We start from the raw sequence: 6,000 nt of genomic DNA on the forward strand, positions 1-6,000 counted from the left end.
AAAGTTTAAAGCAATAGAACTCCCACACCTAATATTAAAACTCAATATTCAGCTAATATAAAAATCTTTTTTCTCAGATTATTTAAGAACAAACAAAGCAAAGAAGTACATGGCCATGTATGGTTTTCCAGAAAACAGTAGTTGCCAATGAAAATGTAACAATTATCTTTGGATGCAAGTATTTTTAAAAATATTCTAAAGTACTAAGTAATATGTTCCCTAAATAAACAATGATAGCCCATCTTTATTCTCCATAATGTAATTTTATGAGTAGATTTAATTACATATACTTGTAACATTTTTCTCATAGGATGTTTGGGGAAAAAAGGAAAATTTCAACTTATTACCTCAAGCAAGCTTTTCAATGGTTATCAGTGAATATAGCCATGCCATAAAATATAGTTTATTATATTGAAGTTAGTTTAGCAACAAATAAAGACTCTCAATTTGGTCAGAATAAAATATAAACATTAAGAAAACACAAGCCAGGAGGAGCAAGAGGACAGTAATTATTTATTTGGGGAAGATTGGGGGAATTAACATAGGAACGTAGAAATGTATTATTTTTAAAAGTATCATTAAACATTTGTTTCTCCCTGCTCTATACACCTGCGAGAGCTAGTAATCCAAAAGCCTCCTGAAATGTATAACATTTCCAGACTGTTCTTCTGTCCCCAAGATAATATTACTTTGACCTATCTTTCAGTCCCAGTCCTTTCCATGTAAATTAGTGAATACTCCTCATGCTTTTTTGTTTGTTTTTATATTATGAAAAAAAATAGATTAGCACAACATCTGCTTGAAGAAAACATTCTACCTTGGAGTATCATATATATATATTTCAAATATTTGGTAACTGATCATACATTTGACTTCTAAAATATATGATCATCGGGGCATCAGAACCACAAACTGCATTTTTTACATTTAATCAGCCAGTATGTCCACCAGCTCTATGTTTTCGCTGGGATATATATTCAGTCATTATTCATGGTTTTGAAGGAAAAGTCACTTCATAAAAAATTGTAATAGACAGGAAACACCCACAAAATCCTCCACACACACGAAGTGAGGCATTTTCATATCCTTTCTAACTAAGCTAAAGTTGTCATAAGCCCTGTTCAAATATTTAATTCCATATCCCTGACTCTTCTAGTTTAGTAGTGAAACAAATAAAGCAGGAAACAGGTTAGCCAAAAGGTCAACCAGAAAGAATATAATAAAGGGAGGGGCAGATAGGAGGGGGGGAGCTTTACAAGCATCAGATGCCTTTTAGAGGTTCTTGGGAGAAAAGGTTTGACACACATGTTAGTTAATATCCCTCATATCCGTAGAGCTCCTTGAAATAAGAGGAAAACCGTTCCACAGGGAGGACAGAAAGGGGCGAAGGGCATATAAAGGAAACTCACAGAAGAAAACCAAATGTCTGGTAAATACATGGCAATTCACTTAAATTCACAAGGGCTCAAGGAGTTAGAAATTAAAGAGATTCCAATATTGTAATGATAATATTTGAGATTGATGATGTTGGCAAACATATTAAGGGCTGAGAATGTTAGAACAATTGTTAAGGTGGTTTCCACCACAATTTTCATGTGACTTAGGGGAAAGGAGGCAATTCCAGCTCTTGTACTTTGTCCCACATTCATGCCCTAAATTTTCACTGCATTTTAGGAGTGGAAAGGTGAGAGAAAATGTAATAGACCTTCAATGAAGTAATGAAACCTATTTCAGCCTTTAAAAATACCTTACTGACATTTTTTACTGCTGTGTAAAATAAGCAAGCAGTGTATAGTAGATTACACATTATTTTATACATAATATAATAATGTATCCTATCTATAATGCATACCTTTTAAGTAATATATATGTATATGTATATATATATATATATATATATTTAAACATTTTACTATTAACAAATATATAATTTTAAATAAGTATTAAATTTGTACATAGGAAAAGAGCTAAATGGCTATACAATAGAACATCAATAATGATTCAACGGTTACTTATAGGGAGTAGTAATGAGAAGGTAAAGACAAGAGATAATCTCTTTAGAACTTTAAGTCCTTATAAATTGAGTTAATAAAAACAACAGAAAAGTACACAGCTTTCACAAACAAATTACAGACGTTTAAAAGATATGAAACTGTTAAACCTCACTAATAAATTAGATTAATTTTTATTTTTTTAATTGTGCAATTTTAAAAATATTGATTTGAGAGAAAGGAAGGGAGAGAGAGGAACATCAATGTGAGAAAGAAACATCAATCAGTTGCCTCTACACACGTCCAGACTAGGGATGGAACCCTCAACCTGGCTATGTGCCCTGACCAGGAATCAAACTGCCACTTCTTGGTGTACAGGATTATGCTCCAACCAACTGAGCTACACAGGCCAAGGCTAATTTTTTTAAGCACTTTTTGTTATTTTTGTATGTAACTAGAGCAAGTTCTAGAATAATACACAGCAAATATTTAACAGTGACCAGAACAGTAGAAGTGAGAATGTAGAAGCAGGAAACTTTGACTTTTTACTTTATGGGCCTTTAAATTAAGTGAATTTTCAAGAAACTATTGTACTTTATAATTTGAAAGGTTATAGAAATCCTTTAAAGAAAAGATAAATATAATGTTACTTAAACTCTTCCAGAGGAGAGACAGAACAAAATTTTCCATTTCTTTTTTTTCCTTGGAGTATAATATTAATACAAACCAAAGATTACACACTAAGAAAAAGGAAGCAGAGGGCAACCTTATTTTTGATTAGTAACGAAGAACTATTAAAATACCAAATCCCCAATCTGAAGCCCTTGGGTTGTGAATTTTACAGAGGAAATGGGGTTCGTATATGGTACAATATATCACATTGCCAGAGGGTATAGTGCAGCATTCTTCAGTCAATAACATTAACATTTCTACAACAAAATATATAATAACTAGAGGCCTGGTGCACAAATTCGTGTATGGGTGGGGTCCACTGGCCTGCCCTGATGAGGGCCATTGGGCCGGGCCAGCAGGGAGAGGGGATGCAGGAGGTTGACTGACCCAAGGCCGGCCAGGAGCACAGTGCAGGAGGAGGCTTTGGTGCCTGCGGCCACAACGTGAGCGCGAGGAAGCAGTGGCTGTGGCACAGGTGGGTGGTTGCACAGTGTTGGGCACAGGTTAGTGAGGGGCAGTAGTGGGATGCAGGAGTCACAGTGCACCCCCCTCACATGCCCAGGGAGCCCTCTCCACACCTGCCTCATAGTAGTGTCTATCAGGCAGCCTGCAGGGCTGGGTGGAGTTGGGGGTAGGGGCGTGGCTGCCCCTAGTGCGGGTTCTTCCAGGCAGGCTTTTCCTCAGTTCTCACCCTCTTTGTTGTACATTCCTCCCACTTCTTATCCAGGCTTCCTTTGTGGCAGCTGCATTTGTAATTTGGTGCTCTCAAGGTCTGGAGGAACACAGCCAAGAACTGAGCCACTCCCCCTTGGGGCTCCAGGAGTCAGGGCAGCTCTTGGGCACCTCAGAATGGGAGAGAGGGGTGGGGGTGGGGGAATTGGGGGCAGGGCTGGCAGGGGAAAGAGGTTACAGGATTTGGGGGAGATGATTGGGCACCGATAAAGTTGGTTGGCCACCACAGTGTGCATCATAGTGATCGGTCACTCCAGTCGTTCTGGTTGTTCTGCCATACAGTCACTGGGCTTTTATATAGAGAGATTATACTACAGAGACTGAATAAATATGGAATCTTGCATCATCTTAGGCCAGTTTTCCATCCCAACTGAGTTTTGGTATCCAACTTACCAAAATATTGGGCTTTCAGAGATTGTGGTAAAAGTATTGTATATTTGTGTTAGCAAACAGAATCTAACAGTGGGTTAAAATAATTATTTGTTCTGACCAAGTGGAGTTTACAAAAATAGTTCAAAATTAGGAACTCTCTTAATATAATTTATTCTATTAATAAATTGAAGAGAAAGATCATATTATTATTTCTATATATTCATAAAGACACTGGACATAAATCAGCAAAAACTATTGACAAAAACTCTTCATCAAATAAGACTAACTGGATAATTTTTACAAGATAAATTATATCTACCTCAGGCCAAAAAGAGAGAATAGTGTTTAAGGAAAACACTGAGTACATTGTTCATAAAGTCAGGAATAAGACAACGATGTCCACTATTTAAAATTTTAAACAATTAGTAGATATGAACTAGCTAATGTAATTACAAAAAAGAAAAAGCATCAGAAGAGAAGAACTGGAAAGAAGAAAAACTGTTATATTGACATAGGATATGCTTGTATACTTAAAAATCACTGATCCAGCAATATCACTTCTAGAAATAATTAGTAGGTATCTATATATATATAAAAGCCTAAGCGACCGTTACAACCAGACGACCGGCCAACCAGCTGGTAGCTATGACACAAATTGACACTTAATGAAGGAGCTGCCCCCTGGTGGTCAGTGTGCTCCCATGGCCAATCTCCCATGGCCGGCCAACCTCTTGTGGTCCCTCCCTCCAGCCAACTGGATCTGATGGCCCCAATCGGGATTGGGTGAGATGGCCCTGATCAGGAGTCCCCATCCATGCACAAATTAGTGCACTGGGCCTCTAGTATAAAAATGTGTATGTAGAGATTTATTAAAGAGTTGTTTATAATAGCAAAAACTTAGAAAACCTAATACTTAAATATTCAACAATGAGGTATTCTTATGAAAAAACTATAGAATATCTATATGAACTGACTACTAAGAGAACATTACAAGTAATAATATTTAAAAAATTAAGAATACCCTGCAAACACACACACACACACACACACACACAAAATACATGTTCAGAGTATTAAAATAAGCTAGTAGGCCAGAAGGATAGATAGATAGATAGATAGATAGATAGATAGATAGATAGATAGATAGATAGATAGATAGATAATCCTATTTTTTGTTTAAAAAGAATATATATTATATGTATAAAAAAGACTGGGAGAAAATACTTTAAAATGTTAATGGTACTTAACTCTCAGCAGTAGGCTAATGGATGACTTTTACTTTCTTCCCTTTGCTAACCCATATTGTCTACATTTCCTACAACAGACATGTATTATCCTTGTAATTTAAAATTATGATTTAAAAGAGAAAATAGAAAAATTCCTTTAAAAGATTATGTAAATTTTCTCACTACTGTTATAATTTAATTAAATAATCAATGATGTGTTACTTTTCAGAAATTGCACTATAATTCCTTGTTGCAATTTGTGCTCTATAAATTAATTAACCAACTAATAATCCTACCACTTGACTTTCAACTCCTTAACTTGAAATTTCTTATAAAGCATTTGGACAAACCTCATTGCCCATTTTATGCACCTACGAGGACAATTGCTAAAATGTTCACTTAAGTCTATCCATTGATATTTTCATGAAGCTATCTCGCAGAATCAGCCTTTTAAGTTTGAATATTGGATGCAAGTATCTCACCTTAATTTGATATTTTCTCACCTCCTCTGGGGTAGATAATTAGTAACAAGTGAAACAAAGACATTGAAAACAAACACACTGAAGATGAAAAATTTTCTGGCAACATATTCATTTTCCACAGAGCCCCTGAAAATAGTTCATGATGAAAACACATCCTATCAAAGGCAGTTTCAAAATCTGCATTTCATTGACTCCATAACTGAAGGTCAGAATTATCATATTCATATAGAGTAGATGTCAAAACAGAATAATTATAAATAGCTATTTTAATGAGCCACAAACAATAATTTCCTATTGCTTTCATAGAGCTTCCTCCAAAATATGAAAGGAAATATTGATATTTATGTTGTCTTAAACCAACAGGATTCCTTCTTAATTCATCAGCAAATTAGATTTCAAAAGCATTATTGTACAATGTTGACACAATGAAAATTAATACCATATTCATATCCTTCTAATCACATCTCTTTTTCACTTATCAGGACTACCCAGTCCTTCAGAAAATAAAGGAAGGCTAACATATGC

Source organism: Myotis daubentonii, chromosome 7, assembly GCF_963259705.1.
Source record: "Myotis daubentonii chromosome 7, mMyoDau2.1, whole genome shotgun sequence".
Lineage (NCBI taxonomy): Eukaryota > Metazoa > Chordata > Mammalia > Chiroptera > Vespertilionidae > Myotis > Myotis daubentonii.